This window comes from Manihot esculenta, chromosome 18 (genome assembly GCF_001659605.2).
Source record: "Manihot esculenta cultivar AM560-2 chromosome 18, M.esculenta_v8, whole genome shotgun sequence".
Lineage (NCBI taxonomy): Eukaryota > Viridiplantae > Streptophyta > Magnoliopsida > Malpighiales > Euphorbiaceae > Manihot > Manihot esculenta.
Genome location: NC_035178.2, coordinates 2,003,259 through 2,019,453, shown reverse-complemented (window position 1 = coordinate 2,019,453; position 16,195 = coordinate 2,003,259).

The following is a 16,195-nucleotide window of genomic DNA, read 5'->3' as shown; positions in this document are numbered from 1 at the left end:
TGATACTGGATCTTGCAATCGTAATCACTGAGCAATTCTACCCACCGTCTCTGCCTCAAGTTTAACTCTCTCTGACTTAAGATGTGCTGCAGGCTCTTATGATCCGTATAGATCTCACATTTTACCCCATAGAGGTAATGCCTCCACATCTTAAGTGCAAAGATAACAGCTGCCATCTCCAGATCGTGTGTTGGGTAATTCAGCTCGTGCTTCTTCAGCTGTCTAGAAGCATAAGCTATCACTTTGTCATTCTGCATCAACACACAACCTAATCCCACTCGGGATGTGTAACAGCCCGCTTACCGGACCATCACCGGCACTAGGATCCAGATCGGCTTAAGGCCGCCGGGACCCGTAGTAAGCCTACTGTCAACTCTGTGTACCTGATAAATCCCATACATGATCATACTTAAGCTTAAAACTGTTACTTACTCTTCTCTTTTTTTTTCTTTGCTTGACTATCTTTTCTTTTCTTGAAACTTTTCTCATCAACTAAGCCTGGACTATGCATGCTCTGTCTGTATGCACTCGAAGAGTGATACCATACAGTAACTACAGAGATAGAAAGACTACCATGCACCAAGCCTAGCGCATCATAACAACATTATCTCAATCATAAAATGATCATGTGCAAAGGGATAAACATACACTAGGGCCAAGCACAATTCTATAACTCAATACATAACTTGTTATTACTTCATTTCTATACATTAAAACATGCAAGATTTGAGGAAACATGAGAAATCACACCAAGGAGAGCTTGAACCTACCTTTGACCCAAAAACAGAGTGTTTAACACTCACGTCTCGGGCAAAGGGGCTTTTGTAGTGGCCAACCGACTCTTCCTTCGGCGGCCTAACGTGCATGCGAAACCATGCAACTTTCGGCGGCCGAACTTCACCTTCGGCGGCCGAACCTGGCTTTTGTCCCCTTGGCCTTTTCATTTCAAAACTCAATTTTTCTTAACTCAAAACATGCAAACATGATAAACACACTTAAAAACATCTTAAAAACCTTTCTTATACCCTTAGGGCAAACTCCGACATCCTCGAATCCCGACTTCCAACGGAAAATCCGCCGGAACGTAGGAATTCCGATACCGGGGTCTAGCCGGGTATTACAGGATGCATCACAGAACACTGTGAAATCTTCATCACTGCTCGGCAGAGCTAACACCGGTGCTGAAGTTAACCGTCTCTTCAACTCTGCAAAACTCTCCTCACATTCCTCTGACCACACAAACTTCTGATTCTTTCTGGTCAGTCTGGTCATAGGAGCAGCTATCTTCGAAAAGTCCTGAACAAACCTCCGGTAGTAGCCTGCCAAACCCAGAAAACTCTTGATCTCGGTCACTGTAGTGGGTGTAGGCCAGTTGGCTACTGCCTCTACCTTTTTGGGATCTACTGCTATACCGTCCTCTGATATAACATGTCCCAAAAAGGAAATGCTCCTTAGCCAGAACTCGCACTTGGAGAACTTGGCATACAAACCATGCTCTCTCAAGGTTTGCAGCACTATCCGCAGATGATGGGCATGCTCCTCTGCATTCCTGGAGTACACCAAGATATCATCAATAAAGACGATCACAAAACAATCCAAGTACTCCCTGAAAACCCTGTTCATGAGATCCATGAATGCTGCAGGGGCGTTAGTCAACCCGAACGGCATCACAAGGAACTCATAATGCCCATATCTGGTTCGGAAAGTAGTCTTGGATACATCTCCTTCCCTGATCTTCAACTGGTGGTATCCGGATCTCAGATCTATTTTAGAAAAACAACCTGCTCCTGCCAGCTGGTCAAATAGATCATCGATCCTGGGTAAAGGATACTTGTTTTTGATAGTGACTTTGTTCAACTGTCTGTAGTCGACACAAAGTCTAAGAGGTCCATCCTTCTTTCTGACAAACAACACTGGAGCACCCCAGGGTGAGGTACTCGGGCGGATGAAACCCTTAGCTACCAAATCCTGTAACTGCTCTTTCAACTCTCGCAACTCTGCTGGTGCCATCCTGTAGGGAGGAATAGAGATCGGTCTGGCATTGGGCATCAACTCAATCTCGAACTCTATTTCCCTATCCGGTGGTAATCCTGGAAGCTCTTCAGGAAACAAATCTGGGAAGTCTCTAACAACTGGTACTGAGGATGGTTCCCTAACCTGACTGTCTAGCTCTCTCACATAAGCTAGGAACCCCTGACACCCCTTCCTTAACATTCTACGAGCCTGGAGGGCTGATATCAAACCCCTAGGTGTCCCTCTCCTGTCTCCTCTGAAGACACACTCTGACCCATCCTGGTCTCTGACACTGACTACCTTGTCTCTACAGTTCAGGGTAGCATCATACGTAGATAACCAGTCCATCCCTAGAATGACATCAAAATCTGTCAACTCTAGAACCACCAGGTCAGCTGGAAGGTATCTACTCTCTATGCACACTGGACTGAACCGACAGACTGACTCTGCCAAAGATGGATCACATTTGGATCCACTGACCCATAGAGGACACTCTAACTCAGACACTATCAGACCCAACCTCTCTGCAGCTCTAGAAGAAATGAAAGAGTGAGAAGCACCGGGGTCCATTAAAGCATACACCTCTGACCACCCAATGATGAGATTACCTGACACCACCGTGTTCGACGTGTCTGCTTCCTGCTGAGTCAGGGTGAAAATCCGTGCTGGGGCTGACGGCCCTGCACCTCGGGAACCCATCCCTGATGAAGAGGCTGCCCCTCTTCCTCTTCCTCTGCCACTGCTTGGTGGTATGGCTGAAGCTACTGGCTGTACTACACTGCCCGCACTCATCTGCTGGGATGGTGCAACTAAAGTCGCCTGAGGACATTCTCGTGCATAATGTCCCTCCTGCCCACACCTATAGCAGGCTGTGGATCCCAACTGAAAAGCTCCTCTATGCTGTTTGCCACACCTCTTGCACACTGGAAAATCTGTGCCAGAACTGGAGCCACTACTCATTCCCAGACCCGACTTAAGCCTGTTCCAGAACTTACCTCTCTTTCCTCTGAATTTCTCCCATCTCTTCTTACTTGCACTTGCTGTACCCTGTGAGGAGGAACCTGATTTAACACCAGACGACTGTGCCTTGACTACACCTTGACTTATAGCACTGGCCTCCATCTTTCTAGCAGCATCCACAATAGAGTGGAAACTTTCCTTCTCCGCATGAAGAATCAAAGAGAAATACCTGGGATGAAGCCTTGTGGCATATCTCTTTGCCTTCTTCTGATCTGTATCATATGCCTGACCGACATATGGCAACAATTCCAGGAACTTATCTGTATAGTCATCAACGCTCATCTCCTCCGTCTGTCGCAACTGCTCAAACTCTACAACTTTTAGTTCCCTGGAACTGTCAGGAAAAGCCCATCCAGCAAATTCATTGGCGAACTCTTCCCATGTCATACTCTCAAGTCTCGGGTCCACATAGTTCTTGAACCATTCTCTAGCTTTCTTACACTTTAACGTGAACCCTGCCATCTCAATAGCTCTACCATCATCTGCTCCCAACTCACTTGTTATCATTCTGACTGCACTGAGATACTCAAAGGGATCATCTCCTGTATTGAATTTAGGAGCATCCAACTTTAAGTACTCGGTCATCTTCACCTTACTTCCCCCTGAAGAACTGGGTTGCTGTGCTTCCACAACAGGGGCTACTGGTTCAGGAGGTGGTGGTGGAGGAACTGATTCCCTCACTTCAGGTTGTACTGGACTTGGATGAACAGGTGGGGGTGGATACATGTGATATGGTGGATAAAAGGAAGGATAGGGCATATATGGCATGTAGGGTGGATATGGGGCAAAACTGGAGTAATCCGACGTGCCTCCCATCGGATACTCTGGGCCCTGTGGAAAGGGTGAATAGCCAAACCCCGAGGCCTGAACGCCTCCCTGGGACTCCCCCATACCTTCTTCTGACCTTCCTACACCCATGCTTACATCTCTACTCTGATCCTCTTCCATCACATCTCTTTCTTCTACTGACCTTCCCCCTCTGCTTACTCCTCTCCTGCTCTCGTCAGAAGACCTTCTCGGGTCTCGTGACGTTCCTTCCCTGCTTGACCTGTGCGATCTTGCCCTTGGCAAGGCAGGTGGACGAGCAGCTGTACCCTCACTTACAGGTGGGACTCCAGTCAATCTCACGGATCGACGAGTTCCTCGCATCTTCACTTTCTGGAAAACAACAAATCACATAACATATCAGCAACACATCAAACACATGCACATGCATAACTCAGGGCATTGCACATCAGCAGAACATCCTATCCTTGTGGACATGTTTTTCCTATAGTGCTTGACCTGCTAAACCTCTCTATGAGCCCAACTCTCTCTCTATAGGTCCGACCATGTGAACCTAGGGCTCTGATACCAATCTGTAACAGCCCAAAAATCGAACTGCCACCGGCACTAGGATCCAGATCGACTTAAGGTCGCCGGGACCCGTAGTAAGCCTGCTATTCTGTCTGTATACCTGTGAAATCCCATACATGATCATACATTTTCTGTAAAAACATAAAACTTTTCTTTATTCCAAGGCTTAACCTGTGCATGCACTCTCTCTGTGCTCTACCAATCCCTACTAGAGCTCCTCATGGCTCTAGGCGGATCAATCTCATAATGTTAAGCCTGGTTTTGCTCATAAACATACAACAATAAAGAAACCTACATAAACTGATCATGTGACTCCACAAAGGGATTACAATTCTTATAGTCAAGCACCATTCTATACACTATACATAAACCTTATCTCTTTACATTTACATGTCCACACTAGCTATTACAAGACTCTGTACTCTTCCTGTACCCTGCTGAGTTCTCTCTGAGCTCTGAACCTGCACAACTGGAGTTAGGGGAGAGGGATGAGCTACGATAGCCCAGTGAGTAGAATAGTAATAACATAACAGGTGATAAAATATGCTCTCATGGAATGCATCACATAATCACATCACCTCGGCCGGACGGATCAAAACTCCCTCTATCTCATCTGGGGTACCGGAGTACCATGTGCCTGGTCCCCGTAGGGCTGTTCCAGGTCTTTCCTCTGAGGGCTAATGAATCCTCACGAAGTCCGTGCCGTCTCACATAAGCAATGTACAAGGAGCCATGCCAAGTACAAGGATAAATGCAATGCATCATCTTTGTGTACACTAATGCACTCACCCTAGAGCATATTCATGATGCATGAAGCATGATAAAATATTCAGTTGTCAGATTAAAACATTAAGTTAAGTTCCACTCACCTGGTTATCTCTGAACTGACTCTGCAGGTTCTGACACTGGACTCACTGCTGACCTCCCTGATTCCTCTGGTCCGTACCTACACAGGTGGACTCAAATGAGGGACTAAACGCACTCAAGAACATCTCTACGACACTCCCCAAAACCCCTCTAAACAAACCTCAAACCATCACATAAAACATGCAAAAGAAAGCTGGACAGGGCACTTTCGGCGGCAGGTTCGGCGGCCGAAACCCCACTCCAGAGACGAAACTCATGCATGTTCGGCGGCACCTTCGGCGGCCGAAGGTCTCGTCCAGAGACGAAACTCACACACTTTCGGCGGCCGAACTCCCTCTTTCGGCGGCCGAAAGTCCCTTTCTAAACCGAAAGCCTAGCTTTCGGGGGCAACCTTTGGCAGCCGAACTGCCTCCACAAGGGGTTCGGCGGCCGAACCTTCCTTCGGCGGCCGAACCTGGTTTTGCCCGAAGGGCAGAACCCTGCTCTGTTTCATGCAAACTTTGCCCAAAAACCTACAAACATGCATATCAACTACTCCCAACTAGCATATACACATATATATGCACAAAGGGGTCTAAACCTATCCTAAACCCCAAACAAACATAGCACATAACACTTAATCATGCTGGAACACCACAAATCACCAAAAACCTCACCAAAACCTAAACATGCAAACTACCCATACACACTTCATAAAACCTTTCAAAATCATCAAAGAAGCTCAGGATCTTCACTTACCTCTTACACAACTTGAGGATGAAGGATCCTAACGTGGAGATATGAAGAAAAGCTCTTCCAAAGCTCCAAGCTTCAAAACTTGCTTCTTTTGCTCAAAACCTTCATAAGTCACCAAACCTCTTAAAACTCTTGAAAGATTTGATGAAAATCATGGAAAACATGAAAGTCAACGTAGGAGAGGCTGAAACTCACCTCTGGCTGCAAGTGGAGGAGAACTAACCTCCTTCCACCGACCCTTGGCCCTTTTATAGGTGGCTGGCCAGACCACCTTCGGCAGCCGAACGTGAAGCCGCAACCATGCAATGTTCGGCGGCCGAAAGTGACCTTCGGCGGCCGAACCTTTGCATTTCTCCCTTGTTGCTTTGCTTTCAAAACTCAAGTCTTTTAACATTGCAAAACATGAAAACAAGTGAAAATACCTTGGAAAACATATGTATTACCCTTCTCGAGGGTTCTGACACACGAGATTCCATCGGACTACAGGAATTCCGATGCCGGACTCGAGCCGGGTATTACATCAGGCCCTTGCTGATTTCATAGCAGAGTGCACATTCAGTGAGGAACAAGGAGAATCCTCTTCAGAAGTGTCGGGGAAGCAAAGAAAGGAAGAACTTTTCCAAAAGTTCAGCTGAAAGTTATATGTAGACGGGGCTTCAAGCGCCGAAGGCAGCGGTGCTGGAATAATGCTTAAGGGGCCTGGAGGATTTAAGGTTTTCTACGCCCTACGCTTAGAATTCAAAGCCTCCAATAACATGGCGGAGTATGAAGCTTTAATAAACGGGATGCTGGTGACAATGGAAGTAGGGGCAACTGACCTCGAAGTAAATAGCGACTCACAGCTAGTGGTCAACCAGATAACTGGAGCATATCAAGCCAGAGACCCAACCATGCAGAGCTACCTGGCAAAAGTAAAAGCTATAGAAGCTGAACTCATAGATCGAGATGTTCCCATCAAATTTCAAAGAATACCTCGTGAAGAAAATGAGGAAGCCGACCTGCTTAGTCGATTGTCCAAAGAAGAATTAGAACAGCTCCCCAATGAAGTGTACATACAGCACGTCCACACGCCTGCTTTTAATAAAACAAACACGGTATTGCAGGTGGAACAAAGCCCGACTTGGATGACCCCATATCTAGAATACCTGGAGAAGGGAAAGCTCCCTGAGGATAAAGATGAAGCTAGAAAGATAGCAGCTCGTGCTGCCAACTATCAAGCAATAAGGGAGACCTTATACAAAAAAGGAAAATCCAGCCCGTGGCTTCGGTGTGTGAGCCCGGATGAGGCTACAAAGGTGATGGAAGAAATACACAAGGGAATATGCGGAGCTCACGAAGGAGCAGGGACTTTAGCCAATAAAATATTCAGGCAAGGATACTACTGGCCCACTGTTAAAAAGGAGGCAGAAGAGTTTGTCCGAAGGTGCGACGTATGCCAAAGATTTGCTAACGCCATCAAAGTCCCAGCCACTCCTCAAGCCAGCATATCCAGTCCATGGCCATTCTCACAATGGGGAATAGACATCCTGGGACCCTTCCCCAAGACCACGGGACAAAGGAAATTCGTAGTAGTGGCTATAGAATACTTCTCCAAATGGCCAGAGGCGGAAGCAATAGCCATGATCACAGCTCGCAAGATGATAGACTTCATATGGGGAAACATCATCTGCAGGTTTGGCATACCAAGAGTACTCATATCTGACAATGGCAGACAATTTGACTGCAGCACCTTCAGAGCATTTACAGCAAACATGGGCATATGGCACAAGTTTTCTTCAGTGGCCCATCCTCAGACCAATGGTCAAACAGAGGTTACCAACAGAGCTATCCTCCAGGGATTAAAGAAACGGCTGGATGGGGCAAAGGCGAACTGGGCAGAAGAGCTCAATAGTATCCTGTGGGCACTCCGAACTACCCCCAGAACGTCCACTAAAGAAACGCCCTTTGCACTTGCTTACGGCACAGAGGCCGTAGTCCCAGTCGAGCTGCAAATCCCCACTCATCGAGTCCAATTTGCTAACGAGAACAGCAACGACGACAAATTAAGGAACAACTTGGACGCTCTCGAAGAAATTAGGGAAGAAGCTCAAGTCCGAACTGCTGCTTACCAACAACGGGCAGCCCGTTATTACAACCAAAAGGTCAGGGAAAGAAGTCTAAAGGTAGGGGACCTGGCCCTAAGAAACTTAGAAGCTACGGGAAAAAGAGCAGCAGTGGGTAAGTTGGCACCGACCTGGGAGGGCCCATTCAGGATAGCAAAAGTGGTTAAGCCAGGAGTATACCGAATCGAAGATATGCAAGGGAATCCTGAGCCCCACGCCTGGAATATCCAACACCTGAAGAGATATTTCCCCTGAAATATTTGTAAAGAAAAACATTGTACTCTGAAAAACATGAATGAATAAAATAACATCATTCATTCCAAAACGAGATTATCTTTATTGTTGTGAATGATTCTCTACAAAGAATAAAGCTCAGAAGACCTTTCTGAGATATAAAGATCTCAGAAAGGTAAAAGACCTCACTGAAGATATAGAGATCTCAGCGAGGTAGAAGGCCAGGATCACCAAGACCTCCTAGCACCAGAAGATCTCACTGAGATATAGAGATCTCAGAGAGATAGAAGACCTCACTGAGATATAGAAATCTCAGAGAGGCAGAAGACCTCACTGAGATATAGAGATCTCAGGGAGGTAGAAGACAAGGATCACCAAGATCTCCTGGCACCAGAAGATCTCACTGAGATATAGAGATCTCAGAGAGATAGAAGACCTCACTGAGATATAGAGATCTCAGAGAGGCAGAAGACCTCACTGAGATATAGAGATCTCAGAGAGGCAGAAGACCTTACTGAGATATAGAGATCTCAGAGAGTCAGAAGACCTCACTGAGATATAGAGATCTCAGAGAGATAGAAGACCTTGCTGAGATATAGAGATCTCAGAGAGGCAGAAGACCTCACTGAGATATAGAGATCTCAGAGAGGTAGAAGACCTCACTAAGATATAGAGATCTCAGAGAGATAGAAGACCTCACTGAGATATAGAGATCTCAGAGAGGCAGAAGACCCCAAGATCTCCTGACACCAGAAGATCTCACTGAGATATAGAGATCTCAGAAAGATAGAAGATCTCACTGAGACATAGAGATCTCAGAGAAGCGGAAGACCTCACTGAGATATAGAGATCCCAGGGAGGTAGAAGACCAGGATCCCCAAGATCTCCTGACACCAGAAGACCTCACTGAGATATAGAGATCTCAGAGAAGTAAAAGACCTCACGGATCCCAGGGAGGTAAAAGGACATAATTTCGACCTCCCACAAAAGATCGGGGCAATCATAAGAGGCACCGACCTCGAAAAGTGACCGCTAGTCCTAAACCAGCTCAACTAGCCCAGAGAGAGGTATAAACAGCAAAGAACCCACAAAACGCTCGAGTGTAGGTAGCTCAGAAAAAGAAAGGCTAAGTCCGACCTCACAAACGAGCTCGGAACACCAAAACAAAAAAAGCAAAATTCTAAACTCCTGAGCTCGCGAAATAAGCAGCGTCACGGACTATAGGCATAAAAACCTAAGCAAAGAGCAAAGAACCGAGCTCCCAGCTCGGATAGACTCGCAACATGAAACACTCAGGTAGAATGAAGCTAAGTATAGAGGAAATAACAGAGAACCGAGCTTCCTCTATGAAAAGGCCCATAAATGCAGGAACACATAGGAGGATAAACGAAGGCAAAGGACTGTGCTCACAGCTCGAGTCATTTTGCCATGAACAGACATCCGAACTCATAACCAAGAAGAAACGTAAAGTCGGCTAAAATAAGCCCACGCGATTACAAATAAAGTTTAGGGATTTACCCCCTCACCACTCATGTAGTGAAATGTTGAGGAGGTAAAGGGGCAACTCGGAGAGAAACCCAATGGTATGAGCAGAAGAGACCTCAACTTCATCCCCTGACAGGTCAGTACTAAAAACAAAAAGTCAGCCCTGCTCGTCACCATTAAAAGGTACGTGACCTGACTTCTTATAAGATCAGACATATAGCTAAGAACCGAGCTCATGGTTAAAGACTAGTTCAGCTCGGAAAAAGCTTATGAACAAGAATATCTTAGTAAAATAGATAGATGGATAAGTCAAAAGTTCAGACAATTGATAGAGTTTTGGTCCTGATGGGCTTAAGGGTAAAAAGGAAAAACAATATAGTGGATTCCTTAGAAAAATTTACGAAACACGCGGTCTAAATACTTCGCTCATGATAAGGAAAGAACAGCTCGAATATGAGCGAAAAATGAAAATTTCATTAAAAGAAAAATACATTACAGCATGTTACAGATACCTACACTTCGGGATGAAAGGCTACCCTTAAAGGATTTACATGTCCGGATACATCATCATCTACGTTTACATCATTATCACCTACACTACTATCTTAGCTTTCAACTTTAGAGAATCCTTATAGATCGGGAGACAAGCTTCGCAGGCCTGCTGGATTCCCCCTTAGACATTTCTCTCGATCCAGCCGAGCCTAGCCATGTCACTATAGGAGAGCTGAACGAGTTGATTCCCATAAGCATCTCTCACTGTTCCGCCATAGGCAGGCTTCCTATCGCCCAAGTGTGATGCACGATACACTCGAGTAAGCCGAGGAAAATCGGCGAGGCATTCTGAAGAGCAATGGAACAAGTGAATGTTGCAAATCTACACACATACTATGTTGGACTAATTTTAGCAGGTTACCCTTGCTAATATTACGTGAGTAGACAACATCTCGTATCTCATAATAAGCCTTAGAAACCATGTTATTCCATGAGTTCGAGTCAGGAGCAGACATCAGGGGCACTACGAGAATCTCCTCCTCCTCCCCGGGAGAAAGAAAGACAGGAGCCTGGGCAGGAGCAGGGGGAGGAGGTCGTCCGGACGACCTGGAAAACATGATTTTGGCAACTTGTCGAGTAACCTCCCTCGCCAATCGCCCCATTAGGAAGACATCCGAAGCAACGTTCAAGCTCCCTATGGTCGGCGTAAAAGTCTTAGGGGGCGTAATCCGGTTCATCTTTACCCCCAAAGGTTGCAAAAATCACAAAAGCAAGGTTAGGACAGACCCCTATGAAAGACGTAGCAAATTCAAGAGAAAACATAAAAAGAGTAAAACCAGGGGCCAGCGTCCGAAAAACAATTCCGAAATATTGAAAAACCCCGTTGAAAGAAGGAGATAAGAGAAGGATAAACCATACCTTTTCCACATGACAAAGAAAACTAAACTTGCATCTTTCGGGAGATCAATTGAACCAGAGGAAGGAAGATCGGAAAGAGAGATCCCGTTGTCCCGATAAGAAGCCCGAGGATGAGAAGGATGTGTTATTAATATATAGCCAGAGGCTGAGATTTTAATGTAAGACAGGGCGACCTTATACTCTAGGCTAGCGGCATCAGAATCCTTAAAGGCTATTCACAAAAGAGGAAAGAAAGCGTATCGGGAAGATAAATGCAGGAAAGTGAAGATAACAGTGCGCACAAAGAGCAGAGGAAATCTAGAAATAGAAAAAAGACGGAGAAGATTTAAAGCTACAAGTGACAAAAAGATGAAAGGGCGTCATGGAGCAAGCTGAATTCAAACAGGCGTGGTCATAATGATCCTTGATGTTTACCCCCTCGACAGTTGGGGCAATAACTGCCGATGAGGTAAAAGGGCAATTGATGACCGCTGGATTTTTCCACCCCAGTCAGGGGCCAAGCCCTCGATCGCGGCCCATCGCTCAGAAGCCCACACATCCTCTGCACTAACAGGTCTGGCCCTTTCGAGCCTTGATACCGGACCCCTCCGAATTTCTCAACCAGGCTGGCCTCGCCTTCACTGCACCTCGAGCCGATCTCCTTTGGGCCCAGCTTTGCTTCTATCTCCCGGCCCAGCCTAGAACCAAAAGGAAGACTCATTCATCTGCCTTGTGGACCCATCTACACGCGCGTGAAGAGAATCAGAGGCCGTTACGCATGGGGTAGAGATCTGATTCCCTCGTACATTCGAATCAACGTAGCAGGAACAGGTGGTCCAATGATATACGTTCTGTTAGCACGTCACTAGCAGACAAAAGGAAATATATAAAAGGAGAAATACTCTCCTCTAGGTCTAAGCTTTTCCAGTTTTACAGAACCCATTGTAAACCCTATTTTCTGGATCTCAGATCATCAACAATTATATTTAATTATTTAAATAATTGATAATTTTAATTTTTAAAATAAATGATAATATTATATTTTATATTAATTTTAATTAGTTAAGAAAAATATAAAATATATAATAATATTAAATTTTTTAAAATAAGGATAATTTAAATGGAAATTTTATTATTTATATTATATATATATAAAAGTAGATTAGTAATAGGGGTAAATGTTTAGTAGTTTAGACTCTCATTTCTAATGATCTTGTGAACTTTTTATTACTTACTTGTATTACATCACAATTTAGATCATTTATATATCAGTAATTCTGATAAAAATATAATTTTTATAAATATTTTAATTTTAAATTAAAAATTAAATTATTATAAAAAATATAAATAATTTAATAATATAAAATTATTAGATAATATGTTATTCTTTTAATTATCAATTATTATATTTGAATATTAAATTGAAGAATTAATATTTATTCTAAATAAATATTTAAATTTTGTTTATATACATTAATAAATAAAAATATCAAATTAAGATAATATTATTGAAATAAATTTAATTTTGATAATATTAAATTATTAAATAAAAATTTTAAATGAAAAAAATATTATAAAATAATAAACGGTAATATAATCAAGTCATCGGATAATAACAATTCAATTTTTAATAAAAATATTTTATAATTTTAATTATTTAATAAAACATCTAAATTTATGAAATTAAAATTATATAATGTATATAGATATTATTTTTAAAATTATTAAAAATAATATTTAAATTTTAAAGTAGGTGATAATTCAACCAAATTTATAAGATAAAAGTTATAAATTATTAAAGTGATAATTTGATAATATAAAATTATTAGACAATGCTATAAATAATTTGATAATTACAAAAAATCAAAATATAAATAATTTTCCAATATAAAATTTTTAAATAATATAATATTTTTAATTATTAATAATATATTTAATTTTAAAATGAAAAATTATAAAGTATTAAAGTAATAAATCATAATATCAAAAACCAACTTAAAATTGTTAACAATTTTAATTAATAACTAATAAAATTATATTTAAAGTGCAATAAAATTTATTCTGTACTCTTAGAAAAAATTATAAAAATTCAATATATTAATTTTAAATTTTAATGTTATAATATTAAAAAAATAAAATAATGTAATATTTATTAAAAATAGTTAATAATATCAATCGATTTAATAAAAATAATAATTAAATATAAAAATATATTAAATATGAAATTATTAGAATAATATTACAATATCACATAATAAATTTAAATTTTAAAATTCTTATTATTGTTTATACTTAAATTATTATAGTTCATTTTTTATTATAATTTAAATTTATAATATATATAAATAAATAAAATTTAAAAATATTATAACGAGTTTAAAAATATGCAACACAATTTAATAACACTGATTAATTATTAAACATATTCCTTAATTTACATAAATTTGAAATTTACTGTCTATAATTTTTTTTTTTTTTAAGAATGCTAATATATTTTTATATCTCTAAACTTTTATCAAAAAATATTACGGGTCATTTTGAATTTTTGAAAACTATCCCATTATATATTTAAACCGTTTAGGATATACTTTTAAATTTAAAGTGCATATTTTTAATATTACATGGGAATTACTATTGCTTGATTATGACCGCTGCTAATAAATTTAATTAATAATTTAAATTTATAAATATATAATAATATGTTTGTTATAATATTATATAAATTATAAATATATTTTAATTATATTTTTAATAATTCAGATGTATTAATTTAAGGTTGAGGTTTTCATAATTGGGTTTTAATAAACAAAATGGTATTTGGCTTAGTTAAAAAAAAATAATACTGTTTATCTTTTATTATGTAACTATAAAATTATATTAAAAATTCAATAGATAATAATTCAGAATACATATTAGAGTATGAGAAACTAAGTTAATACACATTTAACTCAGTCCACAATATTATAAAATAAAAATTCATCCAATAGCTCAATTCAGATAAAAAATTAGAACAATTATAAATTTTATAACATTTACATGCCAATCCATTCATACCGTTGGAGACGATGAACAGATCAATTGACGATCTAGATGTTCATGTGATATTTGAAAATCATTGTTAAACCATCTAGTTGCTAATATGTAAAAAAAATTCAATTAAAATTCAAAAGAACAGATATGATCAAAGATAAGAAAGGTAAGAGTTAAAAATAATAAAGTTTGTATAAAAAATTATTAAAATCACATTTACAAACAATATATCTAAAATTTTAAAAATTTAATATCGACCATCTAAAAAAAACGTTTGACTCATAATATTTTCAATCTGTTATAATTATGAAGCCGCTAAATGGACTCTTATCAAATATTGATACTAAAGAGTTAATGGTTAATATTCATATAATACAACTGAACGTTGTTTGAATCAAACACATATCCAAATAATAATGGACAAAATTTAACTAACAAATTGGCAACATTTAAAAATAGGACTTGTAAAAACTAAACAACGGCGAGCGAAAGAAGAAGTCGAAATCGAAACTCTCAATCCCCAGCTAAAAAATGCAAGTGACGACCTCTCTACTTCCTAAGCTTTTTCTCTCCAAAAGCTTTTTCTCCCAAGGGCACTCTTCTTTTTTTTTTCTTTTTCCTAATAAATAGTATTAAAAAGACTACACTTTAATATTTTGAGAAAATTATTATTTAATTTTTGTTCTACAGAAAATTTTACTAATTAACTTTTTAATTTTAAAAATATATTTAATATTTAAAGTTAATAAATAATTAATTAGTAAATTTTTTAATATTTTAAAAATATTTTAATAAATTTTTTAAATAAATAAATAAATTGATAAATTTTATTAAATTTAAAAGATAAATAATATTTTTTTAATATTTTAAATACGTTTAACAATTTAATTTCAGAAAAAGAAAAAAAATACATTTAATAATTTTATCAAAAAAGAAAATAGATATTCTTTTGCAGAGAGGTGATGAAAGAGAGGGCTTATCCATATCGATCATTCCCACGTGGCAGTCATCTGGGGTCTTGATATTTTCAGCCATCGGACGTCATAATCCGTGGGATATTTTTTCTGTTTATCCATTTTTAGTTATATGTCTTTTATACCCTTTTATCCTCCCCTAAATTAGAGGAAACGTAATTTTTTTATTATTGTATTTAATAGTTGAATTAATAATTATTGAAAAATTATTATTTATAAATATTAAAATAATACTAATGTTTACTAAATATTAAACGTTATAAATAATATGAAATTTTATTTATAACGTTTAATATTTAGTAAACATTAGTATTTTTTTAATATTTATATTCTTTTATTTATTTTATAAATTTAAATTTTAATATATAAATTATTTTTATTATTACTTTTTTACTATTTTTTGTCATGTTCCTAGTGGGTTACTTTCAAATAATAATATTACTTATTGTTTGTGGCATATTAATAGATGTAATTATTTTTACATTCATATATTTGATCTGATGTGTAAATCTAAAATGTTTAAAATTATATTCCTTCAATCTTCAATCTCTATTAAAAAAAAATAAATAAAATTATTTTATTAATTTAAAAATAATTTATATTTTTAATTATTAAATTATCGAAAAATATTAATTTATAATTTATATTAATATTTAAATAATATTTATTTATATATTTTATTATTATTTTATATTTAATAATTAATTTAATATTTAGTTTATATGGAATGCTTTTATTTTAACGATTAATACATAATATTTTTTTAAAGAAATAATATATAATAATTAAAAGTTAAAAATAGCTTCCCTTTATTCAAACCGTTAATATATTAAAACCGTTAATATATTAAAAAAAGCCTAAATTTTAAAAAAATAAATTGATAGATAAATAACTGCTATAAAATTTATTAAATTGATAGATAAATAACTGCTATAAAATTTATTAGCTGCATTTTAGATTAATTGTATAATTAAAGCAGTTTCATTCACA